Source organism: Geotrypetes seraphini, chromosome 6, assembly GCF_902459505.1.
Source record: "Geotrypetes seraphini chromosome 6, aGeoSer1.1, whole genome shotgun sequence".
In the NCBI taxonomy this organism is placed as follows: Eukaryota; Metazoa; Chordata; class Amphibia; order Gymnophiona; family Dermophiidae; genus Geotrypetes; species Geotrypetes seraphini.
In genome coordinates this window covers 21,846,764-21,864,982 of record NC_047089.1, presented here as the reverse complement: position 1 = coordinate 21,864,982, position 18,219 = coordinate 21,846,764, and the positions used below count along the sequence as shown (strand labels likewise).

At 44.6% G+C, this 18,219-nt stretch overlaps 1 protein-coding gene across 17 annotated transcripts in view; it reads left to right on the top strand.

Moving 5' to 3' along the window:
- SYTL2 (synaptotagmin like 2) overlaps positions 1 to 18,219 on the top strand; it is a 259,334-nt gene that overhangs the window by 17,770 nt on the left and 223,345 nt on the right. Inside the window, exon 1 of one of the 17 annotated variants that reach the window (XM_033948907.1) lies at positions 31 to 358. The exons of the other annotated variants lie outside the window; for them this stretch is intronic. The gene's annotated coding sequence lies outside the window, so the exon portion shown is untranslated. Of the gene's footprint in view, positions 1 to 30; positions 359 to 18,219 lie in introns of those variants that run through there. 17 annotated transcript variants of the gene reach the window in all.

Sequence of the window (18,219 nt, the reverse complement as noted above, 5' to 3'; positions counted from 1 at the left end):
CCCACCCTATTCCAGTGTCTGTGGGATATGCAATGTGTTTTAAATTTAATGTGGTGTCTTATATACCGCTAAATGTCCCAAAGGATTCGAAGTGGTTTACAAAACCAATTAAATTGACTTAAGTAATGGCCCAAAATCTAATTGGATACTTTGAATTTCCCTCTCTGTCCCAATGGGCTCACAAGAGCTCAGATGTTACTGTACTTATGTAGATGCTCACTCAATTGTTACAAAATAGTAATCTTGTGATTCTTTCAAGGTCTGAAGGATGGAGGTGCAAGAAACTTCCAAAGATGACATAGACATATTTCAGGAGAATAAAATAAAGAGTTTTGCACCCTTCTATAGTAATAATTGGGTATGTAGAATCAAGTTCAAGTTTATTATTATTTGATATCCTGCAAATCAAATCATATCTAAGCAGCTTACAATACAAATGGATATGTAAAAAAAGAAATCTAATAAAAACATAATGTAAGAAAAAAAGGGGAAAAGGGAAATTTGTGATGGAAAAGAAAAAGGGAAGGAGGATAACACAGGAGGTTAGGTCTGTATGTTCTAACTGTCGTGTTCTGCAGTACTTGTAAAATAAAATAATTATAAAAATGTTTATGAATAAGCATCAATAAATAAACATGTTTTAAGATCTTTTTTAAAAAAATATTAAGTGATGTTTGTAATCTAAGATGATTGGGAAGCAAATCCCATAGTTCTAACCCCTGATATCCTGCAAATCAAATCATATCTAAGCAGCTTACAATACAAATGGATATGTAAAAAAAGAAATCTAATAAAAACATAATGTAAGAAAAAAAGGGGAAAAGGGAAATTTGTGATGGAAAAGAAAAAGGGAAGGAGGATAACACAGGAGGTTAGGTCTGTATGTTCTAACTGTCGTGTTCTGCAGTACTTGTAAAATAAAATAATTATAAAAATGTTTATGAATAAGCATCAATAAATAAACATGTTTTAAGATCTTTTTTAAAAAAATATTAAGTGATGTTTGTAATCTAAGATGATTGGGAAGCAAATCCCATAGTTCTAACCCCTGAACAGAAAAAAATGGAATTGCGAATAGAATCTTCTTTTCAAGGTTTCTCTTCGCCTTTCTTATCCATAATGGCAGGGTTATGATGAATGCTTTTTTGCAGACCTAAGCTCTCACAGCAGCTGTAATGTTTATCAAACTATTTTCTTTTTATTATTTTATTATTATAACGTATACCTGTAATATAGTATACTGCACCTAATCCTAATAATAAACATTTTCTCATAGATGCAAACTAGGAAAAACTCTTTAATAGATTTGATCCAAATGTAGGTGTTGTGATCAATAACATAGGTCACTTAGCAGGTAAGGTATACTTTATTGCTGCAGTGCTTATGGTAACAACCTGATTGAAAGGTAGATACCCCATTCTCTCTAGTCATTATGAAAACGCTGACCTGTCACTGTGAGAGTGTTCAGATAGAAAAATTTAAAGGCAGCTTTCCTTTTGTTTCACTTTGCATGCTCTTCAGTCCCAGTACTGCTCCTGGTCTATTGGTCTTCATGTGTCTCAAATTACAGATTACAGTGAGTGTAGGAAGTGAACATTTCTACCCATTGTATAATTGTGCAATTCAGAGGACTTCCAAGAGAAAGATTCTTCACCTACTGCTGGTAATGAGGGGTGGATGCTAACAAGGATAAAAGAAGCAAGGAGCAATAAACTCATAGATAACAAGCTGGAAGCTGTATGATTAAAAGCATGACTCAAAGGTGTGTTATCTTTCCTCTGAATAGTGAAAGTTAGCATGGAAGACAGAGAATAAAAATGGTTAGGTAACTGTAATTTTGCACCAAAGTAAACCAAAATCACAGCTCCAAAGTGTGACCCTTATTGTCTTTAATGCTAATTTTCAGCCAAATCTGTGCAGTAGCGCCCAAGGTGCAGATAGATACACAATTGACAATAGATACCGTATTTTTCGCTCCATAAGATGCACCAGACCATAAGACGCACCCTAGATTAGAGTAGGAAAACCAGGAAAAAACATTCTGAACCAAATTGTGTACTAATATATACCAGGCTGTGTACCCTGTCTCTCCTTCCCTGACAGGCTGTTCATTTCATTTTTCATATACATACAGCAGATATAAATGATCAAAACTGACACATTTTGATCACTAAATTGAAAATAAAATAATTTTTCTTACTTATGTTGTCTGGTGATTTCATGAGTCTCTCTCTCTCTCTCTCTTTCTTCTAAGAATTGTCCCTTTCTATCCCTCCCTTCCATGTCCCAAGTTTATGCTCCCTCACTGCCTTCCAGCCTTTCTGCTTCTTTCTCCCCATGTCCCGAGTTCGTGCCTCCTTGCCCTCCTTGCCTTCCAGCCTTTGTCCTTCATCCTCCCTGCTGCACCGGAAACTGCCTTTCTCCCCCCCTGTGTGCTGAAACCTGCCTACCCACCGCCGATTCCTCCTCCTCTGGTCCCGGTCCACCGCTGCTGCGCAGCAACTAAGGGAAGGGCCAGCATGCAGCGATTGTACGTCGCTGGCCCACAAGCCTTCGCCCAACATCAGAACTGACGTCAGTTCTGACGTTGGGAGAAGGCTTGTGGGCCAGCGATGTGCAATCACTGCACGCTATTCCTTCCCTTCTTTGAGTTGCGGCGCAGCGGCAGGGAGCAGGTGCAGCAATGGGCAGCAGTCAGCCCGCGTACTCCCAACAAGTGGGTCATTTTAAAAAGGTACACTGGGGTGGGTGGGTAGTGTTTTAAAAAAAAGTTTCCTCGCTTCATAAGACACACTGAAATTTCCACCCAATTTTGGGTGGAAAAAAGTGCGTCTTATGAAGTGAAAAATACGGTACTCTCACACTACAGAAATGCATTTTAAAATCTTACTGTGAATGGAAGGGGAGGACAGAAATGGAAGATGGATGGTTAGCACAGAGAAAGAAGAAAACGACAAATGGACAGGAGACCCTGGCAAGCGAGTTATCAGAAGACAACCAGAGCGTGGGAGCAACATGATTTGAATAATGACCAGACAACAAAAGGTAGAAAAAATAATTTTATTTTCTTTTTTGTGATTACAATATGTCAGATTTTAAATGTGTATCCTGCCAGAGCTGGTGTTAAGACAGCAAGCGTAAACTAGGACCTAAAAGAGAGGAGAAGTCTTTTTTTTAAATTTATTTTATTTACATCACAGAGCTGGCGTGGGGTTGGAGAGGTTTAAAAAAAAAAAAATTGTTATTTTATTTATAACCCGCTTTTACCAAAGCGGCTCGCAGCATAAACATTCATAATGAAAGTATATAAAATACATATAAAAACACTCACAGAATAAGCGACCAGCACTTACAAAACAGATGCCTTAATGCCCAGATTTCATATTGCAAAATAAATGTCTCTTCAATAACTTCTTAAACCCATCAAGATTACATTGCTTTTTGATATACAGAGGTAGACGATTCCGTTCCTAGGGTCCGCTACAGGAAAACATAGTCACACATGAAGAATTCAGTCTCAATTCCCTTACAAATAGCCAGACAAATCGCCATGATGGGCAGAGCACAATTTTTGATAAAGGGACATAAGCCTGAATAGTACCCACTGAACTTGCAGGAGCCAAACCATTCAAACACAAGTATACCATCACAGGCAGCCTGAAATATATGTGATCTTCTAACTTCAACCAGTATAGCTTCACATAGTATTCTGTGACATGCTCAGTCCTTTCCAAATGGAAAAGAGTTCTAACCACTGAATTTTGGGCAGCCTGTAATGTACTCAACAGGGTTATTGGTAAACCCAAGAGCACAAAATTACAATAGTCATGTTATGATAGGACCATTGACTGCAAAATGACCCTATATATGCTAGGAGACAAATACGGTCGAAGTCTATTGAAAAGGCGCAATCTGAAAAACATATATTTTACCAGTTCCTGAACATGACTTTTAAAAGTCAAATTCAAATCCACCACAACACCTAAAAACTTTACCTCATCAGAGAGCTTTATCGAGGTGTCCCAGAGCTGTAAAGACCCTGGAGCTGCCTGCGGTCCCTGGACTAGCATTATTTTTGGATTTTGTACATTCAGTTTTAACCTGCTACTCTTAATCCATTCCTTCACACTAATCATCACTACTTGCAGTCGTTCCTCCATTTCTCTCTGTCAGTTTTGTAAAATGTAAGGATGGTCGCACCCCCACAATGTTAGGTTGGAGGGGTTAAGTGAACTATAGTTACTGGAGCTGTGTCACTTATAGGGGTACTATTGGTATTGCTCTGGCCTGGTAATGAATTTTCCTCACTTTCGTTTGTCGGTTCTTCTTCCTGTTCTACATCTGTAGCTAGTTTACCCTTTCTCTGACCTGCTACAAAAACGGTTTTCTGACTACATGGATTATATGGTGATGGTGGCACAGGTGCAGATGGCAGAATCTGTAAGGAGACAGCATTAGCCTGTCCCTGTGAGGCACATTTTGACTTTAAATACTTTAATTCTGCCTTGGCCTCTTCTAATTGTTCATTTACAGTTAAAAAGGAATTTGTGGCCTGAACAATTTGGGTTCTTAGCATGGATATATTAATTTGTGCCTCATCAAAGTCTTTGGACAGCTGATGGCACTGAGTGTTCAAGTCAGTATTATCTTGTTTTAGGCTAATAATTCCTCTACAGAGGCCTTGAATGAAAAGGCATTTGCGTTTATCTGTTTTCTTTCTAAACTCCTGAGAATGAGAAACCATTTGTTTCTGAATATCGTGCCATGTGTGTTCTGGAAAATTACCCTCATATGGACCCCCTTTCTTGTCAAAATATTTGTGTACAATATCTAAGAGTTCTTGAAAATCAAAAGGGTTCATATTTGAGGCTGCAGAAGTCTGCCTTGGTTCGTGGGCAGAGAGAATGAGCTTCTAAATGTCCCTGTCTGTGTGTATCCTTTGAGATTGAAATGCTCCCACTTATAAAGGAGGGAGACTTAGTTAATATAGAAACATAGAAATAGACGGCAGATAAGGGCCCACGGCCCATCTAGTCTGCCCACCTTAATGTCCCTCCCCTACCTTTGCCCTGTGAATAGATCCCATGTGCCGATCCCATTTGGCCTTAAAATCAGGCACGCTGCTGGCCTCAATCACCTGTAGTGGAAGACTATTCCAGCGATCAACCACTCTTTCAGTGAAAAAGAATTTCCTGGTGTCACCTCGTAGTTTCCCGCCCCTGATTTTCAACGGATGCCCTCTTGTTGTCGTGGGATCCTTGAAAAAGAAGATATCTTCCTCCGCCTCGATGCGGCCCGTAAGATACTTGAACGTCTCGATCATGTCCCCCCTCTCTCTGCGCTCCTCGAGCGAGTATAGCTGTAATTTGTCAAGCCGTTTTTCGTATGGTAGATCCTTGAGTCCCGAGACCATCCGGGTGGCCATTCTTTGCACCGACTCCAGTCTCAGCACATCCTTGCGATAATGCGGCCTCCAGAATTGCACACAGTATTCCAGGTGGGGCCTCACCATGGATCTATACAATGGCATAATGACTTCCGCCTTACGACTGACGAAACCCCTTCGTATGCAGCCCATGATTTGTCTTGCCTTGGACGAAGCCTGCTCCACGTGATTGGCAGACTTCATGTCCTCACTGACGATTACCCCCAAGTCTCGTTCTGCTACCGTTTTTGCTAGGATCTCGCCATTAAGGGTATAAGACTTGCATGGATTCTGGCTGCCCAGGTGCATAACTTTGCATTTTTTGGCATTGAAGTTGAGTTGCCATGTCCTAGACCATCGCTCCAGTAGGAGTAGGTTGTGCATCATGTTGTCGGGCACTGAATCTTCATCTGTTGTGCATTTGCCCACTACATTACTCAGTTTGGCGTCATCGGCGAATAATGTTATTTTACCTCGAAGCCCTTCTGCCAAGTCTCTTATAAAGATGTTGAATAGGATTGGGCCCAAGACTGAGCCCTGTGGTACTCCACTAATCATCTCCGTCATTTCGGAGGGGGTGCCATGCACCCTTTGGAGCCTACCTCCAAGCCAGCTCCCAACCCATTTCGTCAATGTGTTACCTAATCCTATAGAACTCATCTTGCTCAGTAACCTGCGGTGTGGTACGCTATCGAATGCTTTGCTAAAGTCCAGGTACACGATGTCCAGGGACTCCCCAATATCCAGCTTCCCCGTTACCCAGTCAAAGAAGCTGATCAGGTTGGATTGGCAGGATCTCCCCTTAGTAAATCCATGTTGTCGGGGATCCCGTAGATTCTCCTCATCCAGGATCTTATCTAATTGGTGTTTGATTAGAGTTTCCATTAGTTTGCTCACTATCGATGTTAGACTCACTGGTCTGTAGTTTGCTGTCTCCATCTTTGAGCCTTTCTTGTGGAGTGGAATGACGTTAGCCATCCTCCAGTCCAACGGGACGCTGCCTGTACTAAGGGAGAGGTTGAAGAGCGCGGACAGTGGCTCCGCCAAGACATCACTCAGCTCCCTAAGCACCCTGGGGTGCAGGTTGTCCGGCCCCATTGCTTTGTTAACCTTGAGCTTTGACAGCTCACCGTAGACATTGCTGGGCGTAAACTCAAAGTTACTAAACGGGTCAACTGAGCCAACCCTTGTCTGTAGCTGAGGGTCGAGCCCTGGCGCTTCTCGGGTGAAGACTGAGCAGAAGTATTCATTTAATAGTTGAGCTTTTTCCGAATCCTTTTCCACATAGTCTCCGTCTGGTTTCCTAAGACGTACAATCCCGCCTGAGTTTTTTCTTCTATCACTGATATACCTGAAGAAGGATTTATCTCCCTTCTGGATGTTCTTTGCTAGAGACTCCTCCATGAGGAATTTAGCCTCCCTGACTGCTGTTTTGACGGCTTTTGATTTGGCCAGGTAGTCTGCTCTAGAGTCCTGCTTCCCTGATTGTTTGTAAGAGATGAATGCTTTTTTCTTCTCCTTGATCAGGTCTGAGATCTCCGCAGTAAACCACTGTGGCTTATTGTTCCTTCGCCGTTTACTTACTGATTTTACATAGCGGTTTGTTGCTTCTTGTATGGTTGCTTTCAAAGTAGACCACATGTCTTCCACGTTATTGGTTTCTTCTTGGCTTTGTAGCGCCTGGTGAACGAAGTCTCCCATTTCTTTGAAATTTGTGTCCTTGAATTTGAGGACATTGGTTAGTGTAGTAGATTTAGTGAAACCTTTCCTGATATTGAACCATACCATGTTGTGGTCACTGGAGGCCAATGTGTCGCCCACCGAGACCTCTGTGACACTTTCTCCATTGGTAAGTATCAGGTCCAGTATTGCCTGATCCCTTGTCGGTTCCAACACCAGTTGCCTGAGGCTTGCTCCTTTCATAGAGTTTAATAGCCTCCTGCTGCTGCCGGAAGCAGAGGTAAGTGTAACCCAATCCACATCAGGCATGTTGAAGTCACCTAGCAATACTGTGTCCCCACGCAAGGTGATATTTTCTATATCTTCGATTATTTCCATATCCAGGTCATCCTGTTGTCTTGGGGGTCTGTAAATTACGCCAAGATACAAGCATTTGTCCTTCCCTCTGGCCAAATTAACCCAAAGGGATTCCCCAGTATACTGGACATCTGAGATTCTCGTGACCTTAATGTCATCTTTAGTATATAATGCTACACCCCCTCCCTTCCTACCCTCTCTGTCCCAGCGAAGCAAGTTGTAACCCGGTAATAGGTAGAAAATCGAGGTAAAGCGTGTTAGGCAAGAGTCATTGGCATAAATAATACACTTATGCCCACACTTGCCCACACTGGTTACTACCTGAAATTTACAGGCAGAAGTTTAGCAGGAAAAAATATAAGAAGTCTGGAAATAGCCTTACAGAAAAGCAATATTTATAATCATTACAATTAAGCATTACAATTAAATAGAGAGCATAGCAGTTTCCCTGCCTTACAGAGGTCAGAGGCAAAGAGGGACATAGAAGCTTGCAGTTCTAGGAAGCATCGTGTTCCATAGATAAAGGGAAGGATAGACAGAGAGAGGGAGAGCCAAGACAGAACCAGAGTGCCAAGCAAAGAGCCAAGAGATAGCTAGATAGAAAGAGAGAGAGAGAGAGAGCCAAGACCCCTCTCATGATAGCTTGATAGAAAAAGAGATAGATATTGATAGAACAGAGAGCAGGCTTTTATACCTTGGAATCTTATTCTGAATAGAGAAAATATTGTATCTCCCAGTATCTTTCTGTTTAGAACTTGCAAACTGTTTGAAACAATGGTTTATTTAATTGACAAAGGAGGGCGTAATACCTGCAAGCATGGTGATAGGATTAGGTCTCCGGCTTCTTTGTTTCTTGATCTGTGCACTTGGACCTAAGCACCCTCTTAATCAGACATTAACACCTTTTAGCTAGTCATGATTCAATCAGGGAAACTTAACACAGTCTCCCTGCCTTACAGAGTCTATCTGCATTCCCATGCCAGGGTCAGATTGATATAATTTCCCATAGGCTTTTGCTGACATAAGTAATGCCAACTAAAATGCTGAATGGTAGCGACAGCTAGGCTGACACTCTCTAGCTCCTAGTGACCTTGGACAAGTCACTTAACACTCCATTACCCCAGGTACATTAGTGAACCCACCGGGACAGATAGGTGGAAATACTTGTGCACCTGAATATAAACTGCTTAGGCTATAAACTGTATAAATACTAAAATGTATAAATAAGCTGATATTTTCCAGCAATCTTGCAAATTCTGATGGTTTTGCACGCTAGCTTACAGTTGATCATTTTTCATTGTTTGGAAGTAGGAAACTTTTCATGTGCTCAAATTGGAAAGCATCACCATCATTCTGGTAGTGAACAGTTCTTTACAAACTTTGTGTATTTAAATTAAAGGAAGACTAGAGCTGCTTCTTTTCCTTTTTTTCAAAGTGTAAAATGTCGGATAAGAAAAGACAGTCAACTTTGAGCATCAAGAAGGGTAGGACATCCAGAGGTAGCAATGCACTTTGGCCAATACTTTGCAACAAAAACTACTGTTGACACAGATAGTCTCTATGCAAAATTATAATTAGACAGATTTGGAGAATAAACAGAATGATGAAATCAAAGAAATTGTTTTCCTTTTAATCTGTCCTGCACTCTCCATTTTTCATGGGAACATCATTGCTGCAGTAAAAGCTTTGATGTTCATAGGAATTCAATGAGCATCGGAGCTTTTAGTGCAACGGTCTGCGATTAAAAAAAACACCTTGTGCAGCTTGATAAAGGGGGCCATATTGAACAGTTTTCAATAGGGAAAGGGAGAATGAAACTGCTAAACGAGAGAGTTAGGCTTGCTAAGAGCCTGAAAGAGAATGTCACAATCTGATAGCAAGATGTTCAGCTATAATTGTTCCCAGGGTGAGCAGAGCCTCTGTTGGGGAGCATGGAATGCTGCTACTCTTTGGGTTTTTGCCAGATACTGCCATGTTTCTTCGAAAATAAGACGGTGTCTTATATTCATTTGGAGCCCAAAAAAGGCACTAGGTCTTATTTTTTTTATGTACATGATCATCTCTCCCTTCCTCTCCTTCACCCCAATTCTTCCTCTTTCCTTTCTCTCCCCTACATGTGCAACATCTTTCCTCCCCTCTCACCCATCCCCTTGTGCCTTCCCTCTGCAGCATCCTTTATCCCTCCATCCCTCCCATCCCCCTGTACAGCAGAACCATTGCCCATCTTCTATCCTTCCCTCCCATCCCTTGTGCAGCAGAACCCTTGCCCAGCTTCCATCCTTCCCTCCTTCCCATCCCTTGAACACCCGCTGCCACCCCTGCCTCACAGCCGAATCGCCAAACCCCCGCAGACCCTCCATCCTTCTCTCCCAACTGAACCCCACCAACCGTGACCATAAATACCTTCCGGCAGAGGAGCGTCGGGCCAGCAGCACTCGCAGGCTGCTTCATTTTGTTCTCGCTGGGGCCTTCTGTGTGCTGTGTTATTGATGACATCATCAGTGATGTGGCCAAGGGAATTCCCCAGCGAGAAGGCCGTGAAGTAGCCTCTGAGTATAGCTGGTCCTAAGCTCCTCTGCCAGAAGGTATTTATGGTCATGGTCGGAGGGAAGGATGGAGGGTCAGCGGGGGTTCAGCTGTGCGCCGGGGGGGGGGCCCAGGGCAGGGGGAAGCGCAGCTGACTATGACTAGGGATTGGTCACCTTGAGGACGGGTTTCTGTGCTAGATGGTCTGACCCAGTAAGGCTGTTATTATGTTCTTATGAGGGGGTGCTTTGGAAAAAAAATTGACTGAAATAAAAACTTGATTTGGCAGCAGTTGAAACACCAGGAAGAGTACCATTCCTTTTGCTGTTATCCAGGATGAGGAGGGAGTGAGGGAAGAACAGGATCAGAGTGAAAGGGGGTGGGGGAGGGTGAAAAGTAACCCCTGGGTGCTTTTTGTTCAGTCTCAAGAACCAGATGTGTTTAGGTGCACTTGATGGCAGACATCAACAGAGAAGCTATCTTCAGGCAGAAATGGAGCACCATGGAATACTCCTATATAATTATTTCATATTGTTTGTGGCAGATACCCATCTGCTGGTCTGACGGGTTGGAGTATTGCATCATTTCTGAATCGCTATAATTATTTTGCCCAGATATTCTCTCTCTAGGGATTAGTTTTCTGAATCTCCTTGCACACATTGGTTGCATGGCACATAGTGTGATATAATTAAGATGGGATTTTTGATTATGGTATTTCAGAGGATCTAATGTGATCTTCCTTTAGTGGGCTGCTTCTGTTTTCAAGCAAGCTTAGTATCAAGTTGCTTGTGCTCCTTGATTGATTTTAACTTTGGCAACCAATGAATTATTATTCTTTTGACTTCAATTGGAGGGTTTTTTTTTTTTATAGATTCAAATTAGCAAAAGGAATATAGTTGGTTATTCATGAAAATAATCATCCAGATTAGAAGAAGGGAATATGGCAGCGTCCTGCAAACTTTGTTGAGCTGCGGCACACTAAACATCTGGCTCCAGGCATTGAGTCGATGTCCGCCAGGGAAGAGGGCCAGAGAGGAGAGGTGTTGGCGCCAGCTGATTGCCTATAGGACGTGCCTCTCACCATGAGAGGCATGTCCTGTAGGTAGTCAGCCAGCGCCTTTCCTCCTCCTCTCAGGAGTCATACTAGTGTGCCGCAGCACACAGTTTGCGATACACTGGAATCTGGCAAATGCAGTTCTTTAAAAATTATGCTGTAGGGGTGTCCCCAGTGTTTCACCTTTTGTGGAACTGAGGCCTGAACCAAACTGTCATGGTTGCAACCCTGCTTCCTGCATCTGCATTCTGATTTCCATCCCAAGGACACTGGCATACCAAGGAGAATCTGCACTTCATTTCGCTGTGTGCGAAGCTGTAAAAAAGATTTTACAATGACACAAGAATGCGATAAGACCCTATGGGGCCGTTGTTTTGTGCTTGTAACCATAAGGAATAGTATCTGAACCGACACGTATTAGAGTGTTTTCCAGGTCTGCTTTTCCTCTCCTAGACAGGAGGAATGTGTGATCTGATTAGGCCAAGAGGGTAGGGAAGCAAAGTCTGACTTTAGACTTTATGTGAACAAAATAAAGTGTAGGCATTTGAAGAGAAGTGATGTAGATCTGACAGCTCTGCAAAGAGATGGCCTCTCTGCAGTGGCGTACCTAGGGGGGGGGGGGGGGGGGGGACGGGCCGCCCCGGGTACCAGCCCTAAGGGGGTGTTCCCGGCCTTGCCGTTCAGTCCCCCGCTACCCCCGAAGGACCGCTCGCCCCACTGACCTTCCTGCACCACCTGTGAAGCAGCCCGCAGCAGGATCGCGAAGTCAGCGTCAGCATCCCTGCGCTGCTTCCTGCGCCGCGATCCCGCCCCTCCTCTGACGTCAGAGGAGGGGCGGGACCGTGTCGCAGGAAGCAGCGCAGAGATCGCTGACGCTGACTTCGCGATCCTGCTGCGGGCTGCTTCACAGGTGGTGCGGGGAGGCCAGGGGGGCGAGCGATCCTTCTGGGTGGGTCGGGGCATCAGGCCTTCAGGGTGGGGCGGGCGGGCAGGCAAGCAGGCTTTCAAGGGGGAGGGGGGTGACAGGCAGGCAGGCAGGCCTTCAAGGGGGGACAGGCCTTCGGGGGGGGTGCAGGCCTTCAAGGGGGGCAGGCAGGCTTCAGGGGGGTGCAGGCCTTCGGGGGGGGTGTAGGCCTTTGGGGGGGTGCAGACCTTCAAGGGGGTGCAGGCCTTCAAGGGGGGGAACAGGCCTTCAAGGGGGGAAAGGCAGGCAGGCCTTCAAGGGGGGGACAGGCCTACAAGGGGGGGGGGACAGGCCTACAAGGGGGGGGGGACAGGCCTACAAGGGGGGGGGACAGGCCTACAAGGGGGGGGGGACAGGCCTTCAAGGGGGGGTGCAGTCCTTCAAGGGGGTGCAGGCCTTCAAGGGGGGGAAAGGCAGGCAGGCAGGCCTTCAAGGGGGGGGACAGGCCTACAAGGGGGGGAGAAGCTACAAGGGGGTGGTACAAGCCTTCAAGTGGGGGACAGGCCTTCGGGGGGGGGTGCAGACCTTCAAGGGAGTGCAGGCCTTCGAGGGGGGTGGTGCAGGCCTTCAAGGGGGTGCAGGCCTTCAAGGGGGGACAGGCCTTCAAGGGGGGTGCAGGCCTTCAAGGTGGGACAGGCAGACCTTTAAGGGGGGACAGGCCTTTGGGGGGGGACCATGATTTAGAAGTACACGGAGGGAAGGGGGTGTTCAAAGAGACATGCATATGCCAAACTTTGGGGGGGGGAAGAAATAATGGGTCTGAAAATAGAGGAGAGGGAGAGAGATGATGGACCATGGGATTTAGGGAGGGAAGGAACAGAAAGGGAGAGAAATTGGACACAAGGGATGGTGTGGAGGAGGGATAGAGATACTGGATAGGAGGGTAATTAGGAAAAGAAACGGAGAGATGGTGGACTCTGGGATGGTGGGGAAGGAGGGAGAGATGCCGGATGAAAGGGTATTTAAGAAAAGGTGGATCTGTGGAGGGAGATGAAAAAAAGGAAAGATACCAGACTTCCTGGGAAGGGAAGGGAAATGGAAAGGGAGGACAGAGTTGGCAGATGGATGGTTAGCATGCAGAAAGAAGGAGCCCCTGGCAAGCAAGTTATCAGAAGAAAACCAGAGCCTTGGACCAACAAGATTTGAAATATAACCAGACAACAAAAGGTAGAAAAATTAATTTTATTTTCTGTTTTGTGATTATAACATGTCAGATTTGAAATGTGTATCCTGCCAGAGCTGGTGTTGGACTGCAAACGTGAGCTAGGATTTAACAGAAAGAGGAAAAGTCCTTTTTGTTTCTTTATTTTATTTACACCACAGCGCCAGTGTGGTTAGGAGAAGCCAAAGGGGGTGAAAAAGCTATAAAACCCACCAGGAATTTTGAAAAAAATCACCCAACTGGGCAGGAAAATCGAATTGAAAAACCAATTCAATAGGGCTGAATCGAATCAAAATTTTTTTTTCCTGTATCTGGCAGCATTAGTTTGCGCTACTGTCTTAGACTTTAGGACCTGGGATTGGGGAGAGATGGCATCCTCAGTACTTTATAATGCAAGTGAAACGAGGATTTGGTCAGACTTTTGAAGGGTCTGCAGAAAAAAAATATTGTATAGGCCGGGGACATGAGACAGCAGGAAATGGGAACTTTTCTTCCTTCTATTTTTGTGAATGGAAAGGCTGAGGATGTCAGAGAGGTCAGTTAAAATATGTGCTTTATAAGAAAATATAATAATGTGTTTTATAAAGTTTATAGCATAGCTGGCCTACCCAGTGAGGTGTTCCTAGTGGTGATGGTGGCAGCGTGTCAATGTGTTGAGAGGAAGAGGTGGTCTGGGAAATTCTGCTGAGCAAACTCCGGGCCCATTTCCACCCCCCAGTTAGTCCACTCCACTCAATTGATTCACACACTGAGTGGGTCTTTGGGTGTTGTTTTGGGATATCTTCCAGTGGTTTATCTCCTTCTGGTCCAAGGAAGGAAACTTTGTTATCCTTAGCATTGACCTACAGAATATGTTTGTAACAGCGCTGCTTGTGTGGCATTAGGCTATGTAGTGATCGAAAGAAAAAAACAGACCTTTGCACATTTTTGCACTATATGGTGGGTGTATGAGGAGATTCACATTTCCTGCACAGCTAAGTCCATGTGAAGTTACCTTGTGCTGTATTTGACATCTAGCAAGGTCTCTGTTTGAAAGGAAAGATCTAAACTTAAAAATGAAGTGGCCAGAAGTTATGGTAAAAGCAGATAGTGTAGCTGGTTTTAAGAAAGATTTGGACAAATTCCTGGAGGAAAAGTCCATAATCTGTTATTAAGACATGGGGGAAGTGTCTGCTTGCCCTGGATCGGTAGCATGGAATGTTGCTACTCTTTGGGTTTTGACCAGGTATTAGTGTCCTGGATTGGCTACCATGAGAATGGGCTACTGGGCATGATGGACCATTGGTCTGACCCAGTTAGGCTATTCTTATGTTATGTTCTCATCTGTAGGGGCCTTTGTTTTCACTTCTTATTTTAATGTATTTTTTTTCTGGGAACTTATCAGTGTTTTTTATAATGGGAACAAAAATGGAAGAGAATTAATGTGTGTGGAATGGGGGGTAACTAATTTCTTCAGCTAAATAATTCAATCCACTTCAAACAGACATAGGAGAACTTGTGCACCATTCACACACCCTCCAACCAAAAACGTCAAAAGAAAAAAACTGTTCGACAACCTCCTAGCCATTCGAGCTGCAACACTCGACCCCCAACTCTACAACCAATTGATATCAACCACAGACTGCAAAACCTTCAAAAAGAAATAAAAACCCTTCTATTCAAAAAACACATAAAACCGAACTAACACAATCAGAACTGTCCCAAGCATCACCTGCAACTACTCCATATGTACTTCTAATGTCATGACAATTTAGACATAATTTATGTTATGTTATGTTTGGAATAATGGTTACATATATGAGGTTCAATAAAAGAAAATTTTCACTGCCTATTCTGACCATTTATTCCATTTCATGGTTATTGCAAAAAAAAAAAAAAAAAAAATTTTTTTACATGGGGGGGGGGGGGGGGGTGTCAAAAAATGATGGGCCCCGGGTGCCACATACCCTAGGTACGCCACTGCCTCTCTGTGCCATGTAAGTACTTTACCTGTCTGTATCTCACAGTACAGAGAAGTGCAAGCTAATATTAATGGCTTCTAACCTTGTTTGAGTGACCAGCTGCCAGTGCTGGCTGAGAGCTGAGGCTGTCTCTTTACTAGGCAGATTTTATCTGGGTGGCCAGATGTGGATGCTGTGTGAGCCAAAGGAAAAATGTCCATCGTTCATCTGGAGGACTGCCAAGGAGCATTGCCGGGGTAAGAACTTGGGATTTACTCCTACAGTTGGGAAGGTAGACTTAGTTATCTGCCACAGTCAACGTTGGTACATGAGGACATGGTTTACTAGCTGCAAGTAATCTTTTTTCTCAGGAATTCTTTTTAGCACTGCAACAGAGTATTTATACCATTACTGCTTAATGTATTTTGTGTAATCTGAATAGTATTCATTGTGGAGTTATGTAGGCTTTCTTTCTTAGGCATTTACTTGCACAGAGTGTTGCAAATCAGGGAGTTACTACCCTAAGCAGAGTATTCCCAGTATTGTGCGCTTGTCTGTTATGTACTGGCCTTTATTGTGATGTGCTAGCCCTTTTTTACAGGTATAAATAGCACCCTCCATTGGAGGACTTTTCTTCCCTTGCCTTCTCTCTCTGAAACCTGGGAGAAGGTGCAAGTCCCTCACAGAGCCATTTCAAAGAAAGGGTGCTGGGTGCAGTGCCTGACAGGGGGAGGGAGGGAAGGAAGGGTGCTGGGTGCAGTGCCTGACAGGGGGAGGGAGGGAAGGAAAGGTGCTGGGTGCAGTGCCTGGCAGGTGAGGGAGGGAAGGGTGCTGGGTGCAGTGCCTGATAGGAGAGGGAGGGAAGGGGGTTGGGTGCAGAGCCTGACAGGGCAGGGCACTTGAATATTAAGCCGCCCGACTTTTATTCGAGTCAACCATTTTCCTCCTTTTTTGGGGAAAAGGGGGTCTTGATTTATATTTGGATCAACTTATATTCAAGTATATACAGTATATAATGAAAATGGGGATTTATGGCTTTACCAAAGTTAGCCACAAGATCCCAGAGTGCCTCTAGAGCAGGAATCTCAAAGTCCCTCCTTGAGGGCCGCAATCCAGTCGGGTTTTCAGGATTTCCCCAATAAATATGCATGAGATCTATGTGCATGCACTGCTTTCAATGCATATTCATTGGGGAAATCCTGAAAACCCGACTGGATTGCGGCCCTCAAGGAGGGACTTTGAGATCCCTGCTCTAGAGTCACTTCGGAGGATTTGTTAATGGGAATTTGTTCCTGACCAGTGAAAAAGTGCTCACCACTTGAAGAAACCTCTTGCCTGTCCTCCAACTGGATTTTTTCTGGACCCGCAGATGGAACTGCCTCCAGTTCCGTGGTTGGGCTCTCCCAGTGAAGTACCCCCCCCCCTTCCAGGCTCTCCGATGTTGCTAAACTTTCCTCAGGGGACGGAAACGACCCTCACTCCTTGGAGAGCTTGTAATCCAGGGCTGCAGGGGCAGAGCTCGGGCGTCAGAGTTGTATCTGGCCCAAGGAGAACTGCAGTGGTCCCACCCATTCGCAGCGCCTCCAGTGGGCTGGCTGTCAACGTTCCTGGCACATTTTGCATCAGCCTTTGGAAGTCTTCTATAGTGTTGATACAGACTTCTCCGGTGCACCGCAAAGCAGCAGCAGTGCTCCGGCTACATTGCTTTGGCATTTCAGGTAGGAAAGAAAATTTTTCCCCCACTACCGCAAAGTATTTTCTTAGTGAAAATGAGCAAACTCCCAAGGCGCATTGCTTAGCTAATCAAGCCTGTGGCCATCTTGGATCGACTGCTTAGTGTTTGTTTTAATTCCAGCCATGGAAGCCATTAAATAAGAGTAAATTTTTAAAAAATCTGGATTTTCAACTGCAAATAGATTACTCTGTAGCCCTCAAATCTGCTCATAAAAAGAGAGTTTTGCTGGGAACCCCTTACAGCTGTTTCCTCCAGTATAAGTCATATATTCCCTAGCAACAGCAGCAGATGAATCCAGAGACCAATGGGATAGCTCACATCTACCAGCAGGCGGAGATAGAGAAACTGATTAACAGGTGGTCCTATTGGCTGGCACTCCTCCTGTTTATCTAGTATTCTCTATCTCCCAGCAGGAAAAAGTCGCTATTCAACTAGCTCCTGAATTCTGGCTGTGGCTGGAACTTTATTTTCTCCTGTTGAGGTTTCTCTTCAGTGAGACTGCCATTCTGTTTCTCCTGTTGAGATTTTCTCTTCAGTGAGCTGGCAATGCTATTTCTCCTGTTGAGATTTTTCTCTTCAGTGAGACAGGGGTGTCCGGCTGAACGGTGCCGGCTTTAGAGGTTACACTTGGGCCCCCCCTTGTCCCTGCCTCACCCTCCCTCCATTGCTAGAGGGTCTGACTGGATCTCAATTTTTTTCTTCTTTCCCTTCTCTGTGTAAAAAAAAAAAAAAAAAAAAAAGAGACCACAGTTGCTACATTATGCCATGCTTTTGCTCCAAACTGGCTTCAACAAGCCCTAACAACTAGCTTGTGAGTATGTCTGGCTTTTACAGTTGTTTGAACTTCAGGTTCTGTTTGGGAGTCTTAGTACTGTGGGTTCAGTCATCATACATTTAAGGCATGGATATTTTATTGAGGCTAAGTTTTATGACTAGAAATCCATGGAGGGAGCCGGGACTTCCCGCCCTTTGCATGCACGCGCTTGGTTTCCATTGTTGGTTACAGTGCAGCAGTAGCGGTGCAATTTCTTGCTCGCACTTGTTCTCATTGTTGGGTTCAGTGCAGCAGTAGTCCTGTTTATTCTGAGGCTCTCTTTCATCGGTGTTTGTCACGGCCATGTGCAGCTGATTGTGCAGGTGCCGGTTTATAGCAGCATGAGATGGGACATGTTTTTTCCGGCACTGTGGGCCGTTCTTCTGGTTATTCCCTGAGTCTGATTTTATTTCTATGCAAGCCGCGGCAGGGTAAATTTTGCGGGGCTTGAATCCAACTATGTTTCTAGGAGCGTTGATGCGTGTCAGTGAGAATCCGGCGTGCGCTTGGGTCTCCGGCGATGGCGGGAGAGCTGCAGCGTTCCAGTAGTTTGTTTCCAGCT